The sequence below is a fragment of the Engystomops pustulosus genome, chromosome 9 (genome assembly GCF_040894005.1).
Source record: "Engystomops pustulosus chromosome 9, aEngPut4.maternal, whole genome shotgun sequence".
NCBI classification, from domain to species: domain Eukaryota; kingdom Metazoa; phylum Chordata; class Amphibia; order Anura; family Leptodactylidae; genus Engystomops; species Engystomops pustulosus.
In genome coordinates, this window is record NC_092419.1 from 48,935,557 (window position 1) to 48,957,322 (window position 21,766).

Below are 21,766 nucleotides of genomic sequence, written 5' to 3' on the forward strand. Positions count from 1 at the left end.
CTAAAAAAACTGCCGAAAAATTGATTCCCGCTTTCCCCCAAAAACCAGAATGGTACTACCTCCCTAAAATTCACAAATCTTTAACAAACCCACCCGGACGCCCGATTGTGGCAGGAGTGGGCTCTATTACCGAGCCCCTTTCCCAATATCTTGAATGGCTCCTAAAACCCATGCTTCCACATATACCTTCATATTTGAAGGATACAAACGAGTTTTTGAACTGCATCAGAGAGTTTCCCTGGTCAGATGGTCTAAGACTAGTTACTATCGATGTTGAAAGTCTGTACACGAGAATTCCCCAACATATTGGCGTCGAAGCCACCAGACTTATTTTACAAAGCACAGGAAAAGATGCCCCTACTATTAATTTCATTTGCGAGGCTTTAGATTTTGTTCTTTCACACAATACCTTTAAGTTCATGAATACATGGTATAAACAAATAGACGGAACTGCCATGGGCACACCTGTAGCTTGTACATATGCCAATATTTTTCTGGCTTTTTTTGAGGATAAATATATCTACACCGTGGACAATCCCTTCATCAGTAAGATCTGTTTCTATCATAGGTATGTGGACGACGTGTTCATCATATGGTCTGGTTCTGATAATGAGTTCAGTTCCTTTATGAAATATTTGAATGCAAATACGATGAACATGTTTTTCACATCCAAAATCGATAATAAGCAAATGGAATTTCTCGATGTTTTAGTCAACATCGAGCATAGTACAATCACTACCACGGTCTTTAATAAACCTACCGCAGTAAATACATATTTACATTACACAAGTTACCACCCAGATTTTGTGAAAAAAGCGGTACCCTACGGGCAATACCTTCGTCTCAGACGTATTAATAGCAATACTGAAAGTTTTGTTTCTCAAGCTGACGCATTGACTAGCAAGTTTTTAAAAAGAGGTTACCCTCAACCACTCCTAGACCAAGCTTACAAAAAAGCACTGGCAGCAGAGCCGACTAAACTAATTAAAAATACACCCAAGAGGAAAATACAACAAGAAAAATTTGTTTTTTCTTTTGATTACACTCCTTTAGCCTCCAAAATTAGGTCAGTACTTCCCAATAACTGGTACCTCTTAAAAACCGACCCTCATATCAAAGAAATAGCAGAACAAGGTCCCCTTATCACTTTTCGACGTAGCCAAACAATTAAAGATCAGGTAGTTCGTAGTCGTCTATCGAACACCAGAGAGGGAAACATCTTAATATTGGAGGTTACACACATCAAGTCAGACATTTCATCACTTGTAAGACTACTTTTGTAGTCTATGTTCTGTTCTGCCCATGTGGCCGATTTTATATTGGCAAAACTATTAGAAGGTTATTCATCAGATTTCGAGAACATCGTAACTCAATTAAAACTGGAGAAGGAGCGCCTCGCCTCATTGAACATATCAGAGATACACACTCTAACAATCCTAATGTTATTTCTTTTGCTGGTCTAGAGGTTGTTTCAGTACCCCCTAATGGGGGAGATAGACAAAAAATGCTTCTCAGACGAGAAGCCTCCTGGATCATTAAAACCAATGCCCTAGGTCCGTTGGGACTAAACGACAAGAATGAAATGGGAGCTTTTCTTTAAAATATCTTTTTCTAAATTTCAACTTTTTACAATCTAATATATTTTTGGTAAATTCTTGCCCTCCATCCCCTTCTCTTGTCCCTTTTTGTCCCATAAATCGTGTCCTTCTCCCTATTGTGCGAACTGCTATTTTTCCAACTTCCTGAAAAGTGCCCATATATACAAAAAAAGTTTTCTTGCATTATATTCTGCCACTAAGTAATGCTACAGATTTAGTTTTGCATTATATATTGCCACCGAATAACGTGTATATACTTAGTTCTGCAATATTATGGCTCAACGCCTTATTGTTATTTTGTATATATTGTAATTATTGCTATTATTCTGTAATGTATTTACCTCCGCGGCACGGCTGTGACTCTCCAATCCTTTTGGAGTCAAGCTGTTCAGCGGACGTTATATTTTCCATTGTAGTTTCCCCCTTCCGTTGTAGGTAACCATTCAGAAATGTTGTTTATGGGTTGCTATGACATTAGTTCCGGCGCCCGCAATTAAAGCACAGGTGCGGACGCCGGCTAACCAGGCAGGATTAAGCGCTGATACAGCGCGAAACGGACCGTCGCCCGTGGTCAGTTCCCCGCAGTCCCGCTCCCTCCCGCAACGATGCCTTTTAAAGTGCCGGAATAAAGATATGTATTTTAACTGGTGAGTGCCAGCTCTATTTTTTCTACCTACTTTTTATGACTATTTGCACCTTCTTGGACTTACCACTTGGGCTAGAGCACCACACGTACCTATACTATTGGCTGGTCAGCATTACAAGACAGCATTGTCTCTCTTTCGTCAGATATATGACGCATGGATCCATGTGAATATTATTGTGCAGTGCCCCTCATCACATTCCTCTTTCTGTATTATCTATTCTTAGTAAACCCATGCTGGCTGTCACTTATTATACTATTTGATGTCACATACTCCAGTATGTAGTCTTTTACTAACCCTTCCAATACTTTCCCCACAATGGAAGTTAAGCTTACAGGCCTGTAATTGCCAGGCGAAGTTCTAGAGCCCTTTTTATATATTGGCACCACATTTGCCTTGCGCCAGTCACTTGGCACCACACCAGACATTACGGAATCCCTGAAGATTTTAGCCAGCGGTACAGCAATAACAGAACTGAGTTCTTTAAGAACTCTGGGGTGTAACCCATCTGGTCCAGGAGCTTTGTACACATTGATTTTATTGAGCTTAGATTGGATAATGTCTACATTTAGCCAGCCTAGTATATCACAGGATCCATGACCCGCACTGGCACCACCCAAGTCAGAAGTTCTCTCTTCTATTGTATAAACGGAGCTAAAAAACCTATTAAGTATCTCCGCCTTCTCCTTGTCTCCAGTCACCGATGCCCCATTTTCAGAATAAAGGGGTCCAACCTGTTGTGACCCATTTTTTTTTGCATTGATATACCTAAAAAATTTCTTGGGATTTGTTTTGCTATCTTTAGCTACCTGTCTTTCATTTTGTATTTTGGCTGATTTGATTTCTTTTTTACAGATTTTGGTAAGTTTTTTGTAAGTATTGAAAGCCTCAGGTGACCCGTCAGATTTATATTTTTTAAATGCCCTCTTTTTCTCATTAATTGCCCTTTTAACTGTAGCTGTAAGCCACGCGGGGTGTAATCTAGCCCGTCTATACTTGTTACCTATTGGAATAAATTTAGAAGTATAAAAACCCAGGATAGATTTGAATTTCTCCCATTTAACATTAGTATCACCATGTGACAGTATCTGATCCCAGTCTATATCCTGTATTGCAGCCCTGAATTTTTGGAAATTAGCCCTCTTAAAATTCAAAGTTTTCGATTTTCCCACCTGTTTCTGCTTTTTAAAGTTTAAGAGGAAAATAATTATATTATGATCGCTGTTCCCAAGGGGTTCCCTGATACTGACATTTTGGACAATCTCCTCATTGTTAGAAATCACAAGGTCCAACAATGCGTCACCTCTTGTGGGATCTTCTACAAGCTGCACCATAAAATTATCCTTCAGAAAGTTGATAAAATGTCTCCCCTTCATAGATGAAGACGAGCCCTGACCCCAATTTATATTTGGAAAGTTAAAGTCTCCCATTATCACTACGGTCCCCTCCTGTGCAGCCCGCTCCATCTGTTTATATAGGTGACCCTCTATTTCCTCAGAGATGTTAGGTGGTCTATAAATTACACCAAAAATAATTTTCTCAAAGCTCTCTTGGCTTTGAATTTCAACCCACAAAGTTTCAGCCTCCTCACACTCTGAGACCACTGACTCATTCACAATCGCTTTTAAGTCTCTTCTGACATACAGACATACACCTCCTCCCCTCCTATTTGCCCTGTCTTTCCGAAAGAGTGTAAAACCTTGAATATTAACAACCCAATCATGCGATGCATCGAGCCATGTCTCTGCTACACCAACTGAGGAAGATGACCTCAACAATCGACGCAGTGCCTTGGGCCAGAGCAAGAATGAGGTCCCTCCAAAGATATCTTTTGAGGGCTTGGTGACGGGGCAAAAAGGATACGCAATCATATCTAACAGTCTCTCCACAGACGATCACAGATCTCTCCTGGTGGCAGATGCTGTGTTCTCTCCTCAAAGGGGTGTCCTTGGTTCCCTGGCCACAGAAGGTCCTCACTACGGATGCATTCTCCTGGGGTTGGGGTGCCCATGTAGATCATCTCCAGTTCCGGGCCAAGTGGAAGAAGAAAGATTCTTACCTATCCTCGAATCTCAAAGAGCTGAAGGCGGTCAGATTGGCCCTCTTACATTTCCAGCCAATATTACGCAGTTTCAAGATTCTGGTGCAGTCAGACATCAAAGCCACGGTTTATTATATAAACAAACAAGGAGGCACCAGAAGTCGCTCCATGATGAAGGAGTGCAACCAGCTCATGAGCCGGGCACAACTTAATGTCCCGTCCATCACAGCAGTCCACATCAAAGGTCGTCTGAATCATTTGGCAGACAGCCTCAGCAGGAATTGTCTTCCACAAGCGGAATGGTCACTAAATCATCAGATTTTTTCCCTATTGACAAGCAGATGGGGTATACCACTGATAGATGTGATGGCGACGGAGGAGAACTCAAAATGCATTCACTTCTGCACGATATTTCGCTCCCCGAAAGCCCTGGCTCTGGACGGCCTGTCAATCAGTTGGTCACATCACCTGATATATGTATTTCCCCCGGTGGTTCTCATCCCGAGGGTCCTGACGAAAATCAGAGAGGACAAGGCGGAAGCCATAGCCATCCTTCCTTTTTGCCCATGCAGGGCCTGGTTCTCACTCGCGTGGTCGCTTTCGAAAGAAGATCCTATCAAACTTCCGGTTTTCCAGAACTTACTCTCGCAGAGAGGTGAGGTTCACCCGAACCCAGGAATGCTTCAACTAGCGGCCTGGAGACTGACAGGGAAAACTTGAAAAATGTAGGATTTTCAAAGGAAGTCATAAACACTCTGCTATTATCAAGAAGACACTCTACAGTGAAAGTCTACAATAGAGTCTGGTCTCTGTTTAAGTCATGGTGTGCTCAAAACATCACTACTCCTGATTCCTTGAATTGAGTACTTCAGTTCCTGCAAGAAGGATATCAAAAAGGCCTCAAGATCAATACTTTTAAGGTCCAATTTAATGCGATAAATGCACAATTGCAGAATATCTTCTCAGGTAACCCCTTGATAAGAAATTTTTTCAAGGCTCTCTCAAGAATGGATCCAAATCCTCATCCTCCAGCCCCTTCCTGGGACTTACCTACGGTTCTGGAACAACTGGGGGGTGCACCATTTGAACCTTTGCAAAAGGCTCCAATCAAGTGGTTGTCAGTGAAAACTCTCTTCCTAGTGGCTATCTCTTGAGCAAGCCGTGTTAGCGAGCTACAAGCCTTGTCCCATAGGGATCCATACCTGAGGGACTTAGGAGAATACCTTATACTAAGAACCATGCAAGGATTTCTTCCCAAAGTTCAAGAACATTACACAAGAAATCTGTCTACCAGTTTTGTTTCCAAATCCACAAGATGAGGAACAGAGAAAAGGGCATCTGCTGGATGTCAGAAGAGCAATTCTGATATATATCCAAAGAACGAACTTCTTCCATAAGTCCGAAGCACTCTTTTTACAGCTTAGAGGCCCCAACAAGGGGCAAAAAGCCAGCAAGCTACGCTAGCAAGGTGGATTAGATCTGCCATTGAAAAATGTTATCTTCTAGCGAAACTTCCATCTTCCTTGAAGATCAGGGCCCATTCCACAAGGTCAACAGCGACCTCATGGGCTGAGATGGACCATATTCCTCTGGACGACATGCAACCTGGTCAAACTCCTCTACATTTATTCGTCACTACAGGCTTGACTCATTAGTGGCAGAGGGGTCTAAGTTTGGCAAAAGAATGTTGCAGTTGGCGTGCTTGACCCACCCTTCACAGTAGGTATTGCTGGTAAGTCTCATTGTTCTTGTGCTGCCTTAAGGACGATCAGGAATGATAGAATTTACTCACGAAATTCTCTTTTCCTGGAGTCCAAAGGCAGCACAAGGCTCCCTCCCATCTTAATATGTTTGAAATTATTGCTGTTTAATATTGCTTATATGGGTGGGGTTAGCTCCACCCCATGGTGATTAGTCATTGCTGTGCTAACCTGTCTCTATGTGATTATGCCTAGGGACCATAATCTCATTGTTCTTGTGCTGCCTTTGGACTCCAGGAAAAGAGAATTTCGTGAGTAAATTCTATCAATTCTTGTGCATAGGAGGCAGTTTTTTATTTTAAATTCTTGTACATAGGGGGCAGTATTATAGTAGTTGTATTCCTGTACATAGGGGTAGTATTATAGTAATTATATGCTTGTACATAGGGGGCAGTATTATAGTAGTTCTATTCTAGTACATAGGGGGCAGTATTATAGTAGTTCTATTCTTGTACATAGGGGACAATATTATAGTAGTTATATTCTTGTTCCTAGGGGGCAGTATTATAGTAGTTATATTCTTGTGCATAGGAGGCAATAATATAGCAACTATATTCCTTTACCTAAGGGGCAGTTTTATTTAGATATATATATATATATATATATATATATACACACTCACCGGCCACTTTATTAGGTACACCTGTCCAACTGCTTGTTAACAATTATTTTCTAATCATCCAATCACATGGCGGCAACTCAGTGCATTTAGGCATGTAGACATGGTCAAGACAATCTCCTGCAGTTCAAACCGAGCATCAGTATGGGGAAGAAAGGTGATTTGAGTGCCTTTGAACGTGGCATGGTTGTTGGTGCCAGAAGGGCTGGTCGGAGTATTTCAGAAACTGCTGATCTACTGGGATTTTCACGCACAACCATCTCTAGGGTTTACAGAGAATGGTCCAAAAAAGAAAAAACATCCAGTGAGCGGCAGTTCTGTGGGCGGAAATGCCTTGTTGATGCCAGAGGTCAGAGGAGAATGGGCAGACTGGTTCCAGCTGATAGAAAGGCAATAGTAACTCAAATCACCACCTGTTACAACCAAGGTAGGCAGAAGAGCATCTCTGAATGCACAGTACGTCGAACTTTGAGGCAGATGGGCTACAGCAGCAGAAGACCACACCGGGTGCCACTCCTTTCAGCTAAGAACATGAAACTGAGGCTACAATTTGCACAAGCTCATCGAAATTGGACAGTAGAAGATTGGAAAAACATTGCCTGGTCTGATGAGTCTCGATTTCTGCTGTGACATTCGGATGGTAGGGTCAGAATTTGGCGTCAACAACATGAAAGCATGGATCCATCCTGCCTTGTATCAACAGTTCAGGCTGGTGGTGGTGTCATGGTGTGGGGAATATTTTCTTGGCACTCTTTGGGCCCCTTGGTACCAATTGAGCATCGTTGCAACGCCACAGCCTACCTGAGTATTGTTGCTGACCATGTCCATCCCTATATGACCACAATGTACCCAACATCTGATGGCTACTTTCAGCAGGATAATGCGCCATGTCATAAAGCTGGAATCATCTCAGACTGGTTTCTTGAACATGACAATGAGTTCACTGTACTCAAATGGCCTCCACAGTCACCAGATCTCATTCCAATAGAGCATCTTTGGGATGTGATGGAACGGGAGATTCGCATCATGGATGTGCAGCTGACAAATCTGCGGCAACTGTGTGATGCCATCATGTCAATATGGACCTAAATCTCTGAGGAATGCTTTCAGCACCTTGTTGAATCTATGCCATGAAGAATTGAGGCAGTTCTGAAGGCAAAAGGGGGTCCAACCCGTTACTAGCATGGTGTACCTAATAAAGTGGCCGGTGAGTGTATATATACAGAAAGAGAGAGAGAAAATAAGAGGTTACAGAGTCTTTATTTAAAGGGGTATTCCAGGAAGAAGTATAATTCATATACAAATGGGTACTCAAAATATAAGCTAGTGTGTAATTAGCTGTTATTTAAAATTGTGCTACCCTTAGCAGAAAATTTGAATTAGCAGAAGAATTAAAATTCTACTGGCCCTTTAATCAGTCCATTAATTTCCTCTGTACGGTCCGTTGTGGATCAGACACAGAACAGAAGATGGCCACTGGTCACATGTCCACATCACATGTTCTGCACCTGTCTGGGCAGGTCATGTGATCACCACTACGTTTGGCTGTAGTCGGTTGGTTGCAGTGCATCCAGTATGACCAGTGTTTTGGTGATGGCAGTTACACATCATTACTATGGCAACAGAGCAAGAAAACCTGTTACATCATCACTGGGAGCAGAGCATAAGAGGGAGGAGGAGTTACTGAGAACTAAAGGATCATGGAACTTGTAGTTTCCAGTGGCGGCCATCTTAGTGATAACTCCACCTACTTTAGAGAGGCCATAAATTTTGTAAATCATAAAATCAAACTAATTAAACTCTGTTTTGTGACGAATTACATTATGTATTGTTGTACTCATTTATTTATATCATCATGGGTTTTTGTGTCAGACGTTCATATTCCCGGAATACCCCTTTAAGAGTAACAAGATGGTCATTTGTTATAACAAAAGGAAAGATGGTCCTATCATATAAAATCCATTAATCTATTGAGAAAATAGAGTGAGGATTGGTAAAAATAATTCCATAATTGTCAGCCTCCAGCTGGTAAGGATGCCACTGGGAATTTCAGGGTCCCTCACCTTGTACATTACTTTTCCATCTTATACACCATATTGCATACATAAGTTTAAAGCTACAGAGTAGCCCGCTTTTAATTCCCCCAGTATCCTTAGTCACACTGCCTCCACAGTGGCCCAGTCACAGAGCTACCAATATCCCATAAGAGTCACAGTTGCACCATAGTCCCATAATCACAGGACCCCCAGCAGGCTATACTCACAGGTGCCATTACTGTTTTCCAAGTGCCTCCCACAGTTGCCTATAGTTCCAGCGCCCCCTCATAGTAACTGAGTCGCAGTGACCCCAGTAGTCACTGGGATTCCGGTAGCCCATAGACACAGGAACTCTGCAATCTTCATTCTTGGCCCTGCTGTGACAAAATTACACCATCCAATGTGCATGTGCAGGGTTACAGGTATCATAGACTAAAGACCTGTGAAGCATCAACCTGGCACAGACAGATGTTCTTCATGAATATAGCATCCCCTGCACTGCTCTGGCAGAATGCACCAACTTTTTTTTTAACATAGGGTGCGCATCATAATTCTGTCAGGCCCTACATGATAAATGAGTCGCATGGTCCAACTGTGCACAGGTACACCCCGGTATGAGACGTGTCGGCTGAGCCACAAATGTGTTTCAGACACTTTATAAATAAATGCGCAAGCAGTTTGCACTAAAAAGTGTGAAAAGTCAGACAGAATGTGAAAAGTCACACAGAAAACTGGTGAAAAGGCTTTAATAAATCCAGGCCATGTGCTTGCGCTACCTACACAGGATCCATCTCACAGCTGCAGGCTTCCTGCCTTCTTGAAGGCAAAGCAGGGAGCCATTAGCTCCGGAGTCTGGGAAACTTTGACTCAGAAGCCAGGGCCCTATTATAGCTAGGCCTGTGCCTGGATTCCTAGTATTCCCCCTTGCACCTGGTATCTAGATCTAGAGAATTCAAGGAAGGCAGAACACCTACAATGACATCAGTTGTTGAGAGATTTCATAGAGGAGTGAAGTAAACTGTGATGGTAAGTGTAAAGAGAGTGGAAGTAAAATTAAATAAGGGAAAGTGATAGACCTGCTTTAGGTGATGTGTTTTGAGGAAGTTGGGTATTATTCTGGTTGTCTCTGATAGTAGTATTATCTAGCTGGAGGATATTTATTCATCATAGACTCTTATCCTGTCATATCAGGCCCAGAGCTAGCAGCTAAATCAGTTAAGCACATGTAAGAAACGGGAAACTAGTTCACCTCAAGACAAAAGCATGTTTCTAATTTATGCTAAAATATTCACTTTAAAACCTAAAATAGATTATACAAACATTTCAGTTTGAAAGGCAGCTTTAGCTTTTCAATGCGACACATTCATGTTTTTTTGGCTAGGTAGTTTTCTATGACTGCCCGGAACAGTAATGTGTTCATTTTTTTTAACAAACAATGGAGTTACAATAAATTAAGGATTAAGGGTACAAGCACTAAGCTTTTTCCTTGAAGAAGTGAAGAGCCCAGGGAAGGCACACAACACACAAGAATAATAAATTCTAAGTAGCTTAAACAACAAGGAGAAAAGTGGACTGGTTGCTCTCTTTAGGCTGACGATAGCTCTTTACATCCAAGGTCTTTTATCAGTGCAATCATGCCAAGCCGAAGCCATGCTTCACGAGGATTGCTCAAGAGTCCTGACAAGCTGCAGCTTCAGTGCCAGCTTCAGCAAAACCTGGAGGTTATTATTTCTGTTCTTCTTTGAATGGCAAAAAACGGTAAACGTTTAGTTGTGATGTGGCATCCATAGATACAATTTTAAATAAAAAAAATCATTTTTTTAGTTTAATGTAGACAACTATAAATAGGGGAACTAACACCAGTCAATAAATAACAGTATTTGTAGCTATGAGACTAGACAGACTCTGTATCAGAGACAGAATTTTTTCATGATATGTTTACATATGCCAAAATTTTGGTTGAAGGTATATTTTTTATGTTGATACACCTAGTAGTAGAATAACTAGATCCCTCCATAAAATACAGAAGATCCCACCAAAATCTTCAATTTTTAGGTGCCATTTTTTAGTTAATGTAAAATAAAACCTCTCAAAATTCTGGAAAGAAAGTCAGTATTTGTTATTAAACAAAGCATAGTTTAACCCCTTAAGGACAAAGCCCTTTTAACGCTTTTGTGTTAAAGAAAAAACACATTTGCACCATTTTCTTTTGGGTTCTGTTTTTATAGCTTTCACTATTCACTTTAAATGACACCTCCCCTTTATGGTTTGGGTTCATACAATCATAAGGTTACCAAATGAATGTAAGTATTATGTTTTAGTAGATTTAAAAAATTAAAATCTGTGGTACAGATTCTGAGGCCAATAACTTTTTCATACTTCAGTATACAGGTGTACGGTGTAATTTTTTGCAGGATGAGATGACATTTTGTTACCATTGTTACCATTATAGGGACTGTAGGACCTTTTATAGGGACTGTTAGAATTAAGTAGCAAACACCCAATGGGGCACATTTACTAAGGGCTGTGCGCCAGTTTTCTGGTGGACTTTGCACGTTCTTTTAGATGCACAGGTATTAAAGAAGTGCCCGTGCTACATTTGTGTCGCACAAGACCGTTTTGTGTGGAAGCTGAACTATTCTTCTCACGACACAAGATTCTGCACGGAAGGGGACATGCAAAGCCTGACAAAAATACGTTGCACACTCCATGTTAAAGGTGCACCAAAAAGAAAGTGGTGCACTCTGTCGGAGTAGTGGCAAAACCTGCATAATTGTTACAGAAACAGATACTAATCCCAAGTGAAGGCTGGTGTATGTGAAATAATATATGGTATGAGTATTTGACCTAATTTACATGAACCTGCATGTGTGGAGGGATCTGGAATCCTGAAAGGAATATTTTGCAAGTTTTCAATGTAATTAGAGATGAGCGAGCACTAAAATGCTCGGGTACTCGTTATTCGAGACAAACTTTTCCCGATGCTCGAGTGCTCGTCTCGAATAACGAACCCCATTGAAGTCAATGGGAGACTCGAGCATTTTTCAAGGGGACCAAGGCTCTGCACAGGGAAGCTTGGCCAAACACCTGGGAACCTCAGAAAAGGATGGAAACACCACGGAAATGGACAGGAAACAGCAGGGGCAGCATGCATGGATGCCTCTGAGGCTGCATAATCGCACCATTATGCCAAAATTATGGGCAACAGCATGGCCATGACAGAGTGACAGAATGAAGCTAGATAGCATCTAAAACATGCAATAATTGACCCTGACACTATAGGGGACGGCATGCAGAGGCAGCGGCAGCAGGCTAGAGAGTGGCATGGCGACGTACCCTAAATGGACTCAGGCTTCAAACCAATGGGTGGCAGAGAGGAACCAAAGGAGGTGAGCAAGAAGCGCTCAAATAATATCGGTACATGATAAAAGTTTGCCAGTATATTTTGTGGATTACACAGCAGGGTGGCGACAAAGTTAACATGGAAGCCATGAAAACAACCCAAAATTCTGCCTGACACAGCTCGTTTAATAAGGGGACCATGTATGGAGGCAGTGAACTAGTAGTAGATTAAAGGTGCTGCAGTTAAAACTATGTTAGTTGGATCTTGGCATGGAGCTGGCGCTCCGCTGCCAGGCGAGCTTTCGCCAATCCAAGCCCCTGTCTCTAGGCTACTCCCCAAACAGCACTTCTAAGAACCTTTTGTATAAGATCAAGTGTAGTAGCGTTCTTATAAGTTTAGGATATGCCGGGTGAGGGGAATGTAAACAGATGCGCAAGAAGCGCTGAAATAATATCGGTAAATGATAAAAGTTTGCAAGTATATTTTGTGGATTACACAGCAGGGTGGCGACAAAGTTAACAAGTTTGATGTGGAATGCCCTGTAATAGCTCTTGGGCGGTGTGCCTTTTATCGCCTAGGCTCAGCAGTTTGAGCACCGCCTGCTGTCGCTTAGCGACGGCACTGCTGCTGTGCCTAGAGCTACCGACTGATGGCGCCATGCCCACGGATGGTAATTCGGAGGAGGAGGAGGTAGAGGAGGGTTGGGAGGAGGTATAGTAGGCCTTTGAGACCTGGACCGAGGTAGGCCCCGCAATTCTCTGCGTCGGCAGTATATGACCAGCCCCAGGGTCAGACTCGGTCCCAGCCTGCACCAAGTTAAGTGTAGTAGCGTTCTTATAAGTTTGGGATATGGCGGGTGAGGGGAATGTAAACAGATGCGCAAGAAGCGGCTGATGCGCATGGAGCTGGCGCTCCGCTGCCAGGCGAGCTTTCGCCAATCCAAGCCCCTGTCTCTAGGCTACTCCCCAAACAGCACTTCTAAGAACCTTTTGTATAAGATCAAGTGTAGTAGCGTTCTTATAAGTTTAGGATATGCCGGGTGAGGGGAATGTAAACAGATGCGCAAGAAGCGCTGAAATAATATCGGTAAATGATAAAAGTTTGCAAGTATATTTTGTGGATTACACAGCAGGGTGGCGACAAAGTTAACAAGTTTGATGTGGAATGCCCTGTAATAGCTCTTGGGCGGTGTGCCTTTTATCGCCTAGGCTCAGCAGTTTGAGCACCGCCTGCTGTCGCTTAGCGACGGCACTGCTGCTGTGCCTAGAGCTACCGACTGATGGCGCCATGCCCACGGATGGTAATTCGGAGGAGGAGGAGGTAGAGGAGGGTTGGGAGGAGGTATAGTAGGCCTTTGAGACCTGGACCGAGGTAGGCCCCGCAATTCTCTGCGTCGGCAGTATATGACCAGTCCCAGGGTCAGACTCGGTCCCAGCCTGCACCAAGTTAAGTGTAGTAGCGTTCTTATAAGTTTGGGATATGGAGGGTGAGGGAAATGTAAACAGATGCGCAAGAAGCGGCTGATGCGCATGGAGCTGGCGCTCCGCTGCCAGGCGAGCTTTCGCCAATCCAAGCCCCTGTCTCTAGGCTACTCCCCAAACAGCACTTCTAAGAACCTTTTGTATAAGATCAAGTGTAGTAGCGTTCTTATAAGTTTAGGATATGCCGGGTGAGGGGAATGTAAACAGATGCGCAAGAAGCGCTGAAATAATATTGGTAAATGATAAAAGTTTGCCAGTATATTTTGTGGATAACACAGCAGGGTGGCGACAAAGTTAACAACTTTGATGTGGAATCCATGAAAACAACCCAAATTTCTGCCTGACACACCTCGTTTGATAAAGGGACGATGTATGGAGGCAGCTATATGGACGACTTTTGGAGGTAGCAATGGAGACAACGTGTGGAGGCTGCTATGGAGACAATTTAATTTGGATAGTGCCGGTATGTGGCAGTCCCAAAAATTTTTCAAACCAGAGGAGCAGGTAGGTGGCCCTCCAGTAAAATGGAATAGATTGAGTGCCTGTATGTGGCAGTCCAAAAAAATTTTCAAACCAGAGGAGCAGGTAGGTGGCCCTCCAGAAAAATTGAATAGATTGAGTGCCTGTATGTGGCACTCCCAAAAATTGTTTAAAACAGAGGACCGGGTAGGTGGCCCTCCAGAAAAATTGAATAGATTGAGTGCCTGTATGTGGCACTCCCAAAAATTGTTTAAAACAGAGGACCGGGTAGGTGGCCCTCCAGAAAAATTAAATGCATAAAGTACTATAGCTAGAGCCAGTGGGCCCTGTCAAAAAATAGCCAGTTTCCTCTGCTTTACTGTACAAAGAGGAGGAGAAGGAGGAAAATGAGGAGGAGGAGGAGTGGATCAATTATTCAGGTTGAGCTTCCTTCACCTGGTGGAGATTGGAAATTATGAGAAATCCAGGCTTTATTCATCTTAATAAGCGTCAGCCTGTCAGCGCTGTCAGTCGACAGGCGTGTACGCTTATCGGTGATGATGCCACCAGCTGCACTGAAAACCCGCTCGGACAAGACGCTAGTGGCAGGGCAGGCAAGAACCTCCAAGGCGTACAGCGCCAGTTCGTGCCACATGTCCAGCTTTGAAACCCAGTAGTTGTAGGGAGCTGTGTGATCATTTAGGACGATGGTATGGTCAGCTACGTACTCCCTCACCATCTTTCTGTAAAGATCAGCCCTACTCTGCCGAGACTGGGGACAGGTGACAGTGTCTTGCTGGGGTGACATAAAGCTGGCAAAAGCCTTGTAAAGCGTACCCTTGCCAGTGCTGGACAAGCTGCCTGCTCGCCTACTCTCCCTCGCTACTTGTCCCGCAGAACTACGCACTCTGCCGCTAGCGCTGTCAGAAGGGAAATACTGTTTCAGCTTGTGCACCAGGGCCTGCTGGTATTCATGCATTCTCACACTCCTTTCCTCTGCAGGGATGAGAGTGGAAAGATTTTGCTTGTACCGTGGGTCCAGGAGAGTGAACACCCAGTAATCGGTGCTGGAATAAATTCTTTGAACGCGAGGGTCACGGGATAGGCAGCCTAGCATGAAATCTGCCATATGCGCCAGAGTACCAACGCGTAAGAATTCACTCCCCTCACTGGCCTGACTGTCCATTTCCTCCTCCTCCAACTCCTCCAACTCCTCTTCATCTGCCCATACACGCTGAACAGTAAAGGACTCAACAATGGTCCCCTCTTGTGTCTCGCCAACATTCTCCTCCTCTTCCTCCTCATCCTCCTCCACCTCCACCTCCTCTGATATGCGCTGAGAAACAGACCTAAGGGTGCTTTGGCTATCAACAAGGGAATCTTCTTCCCCCGTCTCTTGTGACGAGCGCAAAGCTTCCGACTTCATGCTGATCAGAGAGTTTTTCAACAGGCCAAGCAGCGGGATGGTGAGGCTGATGATGGCGGCATCGCCACTGACCATCTGTGTTGACTCCTCAAAGTTACTCAGCACCTGACAGATATCAGACATCCACGTCCACTCCTCATTGTAGACTTGAGGAAGCTGACTGACCTGACTACCAGTTCTGGTGGAAGTTGACATCTGGCAGTCTACAATGGCTCGGCGCTGCTGGTAAACTCTGGATAACATGGTCAGTGTTGAATTCCACCTCGTGGGCACGTCGCACAACAGTCGGTGAGCGGGCAGTTGGAGGCGGCGCTGCGCTGCCCTGAGAGTGGCAGCATCTGTGCTGGACTTCCTGAAATGCGCACAGATGCGGCGCACCTTCGTGAGCAAATCTGACAGATTGGGGTATGTCTTGAGGAAACGCTGAACTATCAGATTTAACACATGGGCCAGGCATGGCACATGTGTCAGTCTGCCGAGTTGCAGAGCCGCCACCAGGTTACGGCCGTTGTCACACACAACCATGCCTGGCTTCAGGTTCAGCGGTGCCAGCCACAGATCAGTCTGCGCCGTGATGCCCTGTAATAGCTCTTGGGCGGTGTGCCTTTTATCGCCTAGGCTCAGCAGTTTGAGCACCGCCTGCTGTCGCTTAGCGACGGCACTGCTGCTGTGCCTAGAGCTACCGACTGATGGCGCCATGCCCACGGATGGTAATTCGGAGGAGGAGGAGGTGGAGGAGGAGGTGGAGGAGGGGTGGGAGGAGGAGGAGGTATACTAGACCTTTGAGACCTGGACCGAGGTAGGCCCCGCAATCCTCGGCGTCGGCAGTATATGACCAGCCCCAGGGTCAGACTCGGTCCCAGCCTCCACCAAGTTAACCCAATGTGCCGTCAGCGATATATAGTGGCCCTGCCCGGCAGCACTCGTCCACGTGTCCGTGGTCAGGTGGACCTTGTCAGAAACGGCGTTGGTCAGGGCACGGGTGATGTTGTCTGACACGTGCTGGTGCAGGGCTGGGACGGCACATCGGGAAAAGTAGTGGCGGCTGGGGACCGAATACCGAGGGGCGGCCGCCGCCATGAGGTTGCGAAAGGCCTCGGTCTCTACTAGCCTATAGGGCAGCATCTCCAGGCTAAGCAATCTGGAGATGTGCACATTAAGGGCTTGGGCACTGGGTCTGGGGTATGGAGAGCTGAACGCTGGTGGATGCTGTGGAGGATCGTGGAGGCGACGATGGGGTTTTTGTGGCAGGGTCCTGGGCAGGGGGCTGACTATCAGCTGACACAGGGGAAGGAGCAGTGGTGTGCACGGCCGGAGGTGAACGGGCTTGTTGCCACTGAGTGGGGTGTTTAGCATTCATATGCCTGCGCATACTGGTGGTAGTTAAGCTAGTAGTGGTGGAACCCCTGCTGAGCCTGGTTTGGCAAATGTTGCACACCACAGTCCGTCGGTCATCCGGTGTTTCCTTAAAGAACCTCCAGACTTCTGAAGATCTAGCCCTCGCCGCAAGAGCCCTCGCCACGGGAGCTTCACTAGTTGACACATTTGGCGCTGATGCACCAGCTCTGGCCCTGCCTCTCCGTCTGGCCCCACCACTGCCTCTTCCAACCTGTTCTGGTCGAGGACTCTCCTCCATCTCAGAAGCACTGTGTTCACCCGGCCTCTCAACCCAGCTTGGGTCTGTCACCTCATCATCCTCCGATCCCTCAGTCTGCTCCCCCCTCGGACTTCCTGCCCTGACAACAACTTCCCCACTGTCTGACAACCGTGTCTCCTCATCGTCGGACACCTCTTTACACACTTCCACTACGTCAAGAAGGTCATCATCACCCACAGACTGTGACTGGTGGAAAACATGGGCATCGGAAAATTGCTCAGCAGCAACCGGACAAGTGGTTTGTGACTGTGGGAAGGGTCCAGAAAACAGTTCCTCAGAGTATGCCGGTTCAAATGCCAAATTTTCCTGGGAGGGGGCAGACTGGGGGGGAGGAGGCTGAGGTGCAGGAGCTGGAGGAGTGGCGATTTCGGTGACATGGGTGGACTGCGTGGAAGACTGACTGGTGGACAAATTGCTCGAAGCATTGTCAGCAATCCACGACATCACCTGTTCGCACTGTTCTGGCCTCAACAGTGCTCTACCACAAGACCCAGTAACTTCAGACATGAACCTAGGGAGTGTAGCTCTGCGGCGTTCCCCTGCTCCCTCATAAGCAGGTGGTGTCTCACCCCGGCCAGGACCACGGCCTCTGACCCCTGCAGTAGTTGGACGCCCACGTCCCCGCCCTCGTCCTCTACCCCTAGCCCTCGGGTTAAACATTTTTAAAATGAGAGTTATAGCTTTAATTTTTTTTTAACTTTTTTTTGTGGTTTTTTTTTTTTTTTTTGTGTTTTTGAGTTTTTAAAACCAAACGATGCTATCCTATTGCTATGGCTATTTTCTAGCCAAGTATGAAAGCACACTACTATGCCAGATGAGATGACACTGAGTTATTAAACAAAATAAACGTAAAATAAAAAAGGACAAATGGCAGACTGTGCCTAATTGAAATCCAACCCCTACTAAATTTTCCCACTTCGGTCTTTGCAATGGATATGTGCGTCACTAAGCGCAAAACACAGCGGTCGCAAGTCTCACTACAAATTGCTCACAATTGGCTAGTAGATGCACTGCAGCAAGTACAGCCACCAGCAGATCAACCAGAAATCAAATATATAACGCTACTGTAGGCGTAAGTAAGCCGTTTGGATTCTCCTATGGCTATTTTCTAGCCAAGTATGAAAGCACACTACTATGCCAGATGAGATGACACTGAGTTATTAAACAAAATAAACGTAAAATAAAAAAGGAAAAATGGCAGACTGTGCCTAATTGAAATCCAACCCCTACTAAATTTTCCCACTTCGGTCTTTGCAATGGATATGTGCGTCACTAAGCGCAAAACACAGCGGTCGCAAGTCTCACTACAAATTGCTCACAATTGGCTAGTAGATGCACTGCAGCAAGTACAGCCACCAGCAGATCAACCAGAAATCAAATATATAACGCTACTGTAGGCGTAAGCCGTTTGGATTCTCCTATGGCTATTTTCTAGCCAAGTATGAAAGCACACTACTATGCCAGATGAGATGACACTGAGTTATTAAACAAAATAAACGTAAAATAAAAAAGGAAAAATGGCAGACTGTGCCTAATTGAAATCCAACCCGTACTAAATTTTCCCACTTCGGTCTTTGCAATGGATATGTGCGTCACTAAGCGCAAAACACAGCGGTCGCAAGTCTCACTACAAATTGCTCACAATTGGCTAGTAGATGCACTGCAGCAAGTACAGCCACCAGCAGATCAACCAGAAATCAAATATATAACGCTACTGTAGGCGTAAGTAAGCCGTTTGGATTCTCCTATGGCTATTTTCTAGCCAAGTATGAAAGCACACTACTATGCCAGATGAGATGACACTGAGTTATTAAACAAAATAAACGTAAAATAAAAAAGGAAAAATGGCAGACTGTGCCTAATTGAAATCCAACCCCTACTAAATTTTCCCACTTCGGTCTTTGCAATGGATATGTGCGTCACTAAGCGCAAAACACAGCGGTCGCAAGTCTCACTACAAATTGCTCACAATTGGCTAGTAGATGCACTGCAGCAAGTACAGCCACCAGCAGATCAACCAGAAATCAAATATATAACGCTACTGTAGGCGTAAGCCGTTTGGATTCTCCTATGGCTATTTTCTAGCCAAGTATGAAAGCACACTACTATGCCAGATGAGATGACACTGAGTTATTAAACAAAATAAACGTAAAATAAAAAAGGAAAAATGGCAGACTGTGCCTAATTGAAATCCAACCCCTACTAAATTTTCCCACTTCGGTCTTTGCAATGGATATGTGCGTCACTAAGCGCAAAACACAGCGGTCGCAAGTCTCACTACAAATTGCTCACAATTGGCTAGTAGATGCACTGCAGCAAGTACAGCCACCAGCAGATCAACCAGAAATCAAATATATAACGCTACTGTAGGCGTAAGTAAGCCGTTTGGATTCTCCTATGGCTATTTTCTAGCCAAGTATGAAAGCACACTACTATGCCAGATGAGATGACACTGAGTTATTAAACAAAATAAACGTAAAATAAAAAAGGAAAAATGGCAGACTGTGCCTAATTGAAATCCAACCCCTACTAAATTTTCCCACTTCGGTCTTTGCAATGGATATGTGCGTCACTAAGCGCAAAACACAGCGGTCGCAAGTCTCACTACAAATTGCTCACAATTGGCTAGTAGATGCACTGCAGCAAGTACAGCCACCAGCAGATCAACCAGAAATCAAATATATAACGCTACTGTAGGCGTAAGCCGTTTGGATTCTCCTATGGCTATTTTCTAGCCAAGTATGAAAGCACACTACTATGCCAGATGAGATGACACTGAGTTATTAAACAAAATAAACGTAAAATAAAAAAGGAAAAATGGCAGACTGTGCCTAATTGAAATCCAACCCCTACTAAATTTTCCCACTTTGGTCTTTGCAATGGATATGTGCGTCACTAAGCGCAAAACACAGCGGTCGCAAGTCTCACTACAAATTGCTCACAATTGGCTAGTAGATGCACTGCAGCAAGTACAGCCACCAGCAGATCAACCAGAAATCAAATATATAACGCTACTGTAGGCGTAAGTAAGCCGTTTGGATTCTCCTATGGCTATTTTCTAGCCAAGTATGAAAGCACACTACTATGCCAGATGAGATGACACTGAGTTATTAAACAAAATAAACGTAAAATAAAAAAGGAAAAATGGCAGACTGTGCCTAATTGAAATCCAACCCCTACTAAATTTTCCCACTTCGGTCTTTGCAATGGATATGTGCGTCACTAAGCGCAAAACACAGCGGTCGCAAGTCTCACTACAAATTGCTCACAATTGGCTAGTAGATGCACTGCAGCAAGTACAGCCACCAGCAGATCAACCAGAAATCAAATATATAACGCTACTGTAGGCGTAAGCCGTTTGGATTCTCCTATGGCTATTTTCTAGCCAAGTATGAAAGCACACTACTATGCCAGATGAGATGACACTGAGTTATTAAACAAAATAAACGTAAAATAAAAAAGGAAAAATGGCAGACTGTGCCTAATTGAAATCCAACCCCTACTAAATTTTCCCACTTCGGTCTTTGCAATGGATATGTGCGTCACTAAGCGCAAAACACAGCGGTCGCAAGTCTCACTACAAATTGCTCACAATTGGCTAGTAGATGCACTGCAGCAAGTACAGCCACCAGCAGATCAACCAGAAATCAAATATATAACGCTACTGTAGGCGTAAGTAAGCCGTTTGGATTCTCCTATGGCTATTTTCTAGCCAAGTATGAAAGCACACTACTATGCCAGATGAGATGACACTGAGTTATTAAACAAAATAAACGTAAAATAAAAAAGGAAAAATGGCAGACTGTGCCTAATTGAAATCCAACCCCTACTAAATTTTCCCACTTCGGTCTTTGCAATGGATATGTGCGTCACTAAGCGCAAAACACAGCGGTCGCAAGTCTCACTACAAATTGCTCACAATTGGCTAGTAGATGCACTGCAGCAAGTACAGCCACCAGCAGATCAACCAGAAATCAAATATATAACGCTACTGTAGGCGTAAGCCGTTTGGATTCTCCTATGGCTATTTTCTAGCCAAGTATGAAAGCACACTACTATGCCAGATGAGATGACACTGATTTATTAAACAAAATAAACGTAAAATAAAAAAGGAAAAATGGCAGACTGTGCCTAATTGAAATCCAACCCCTACTAAATTTTCCCACTTCGGTCTTTGCAATGGATATGTGCGTCACTAAGCGCAAAACACAGCGGTCGCAAGTCTCACTACAAATTGCTCACAATTGGCTAGTAGATGCACTGCAGCAAGTACAGCCACCAGCAGATCAACCAGAAATCAAATATATAACGCTACTGTAGGCGTAAGTAAGCCGTTTGGATTCTCCTATGGCTATTTTCTAGCCAAGTATGAAAGCACACTACTATGCCAGATGAGATGACACTGAGTTATTAAACAAAATAAACGTAAAATAAAAAAGGACAAATGGCAGACTGTGCCTAATTGAAATCCAACCCCTACTAAATTTTCCCACTTCGGTCTTTGCAATGGATATGTGCGTCACTAAGCGCAAAACACAGCGGTCGCAAGTCTCACTACAAATTGCTCACAATTGGCTAGTAGATGCACTGCAGCAAGTACAGCCACCAGCAGATCAACCAGAAATCAAATATATAACGCTACTGTAGGCGTAAGCCGTTTGGATTCTCCTATGGCTATTTTCTAGCCAAGTATGAAAGCACA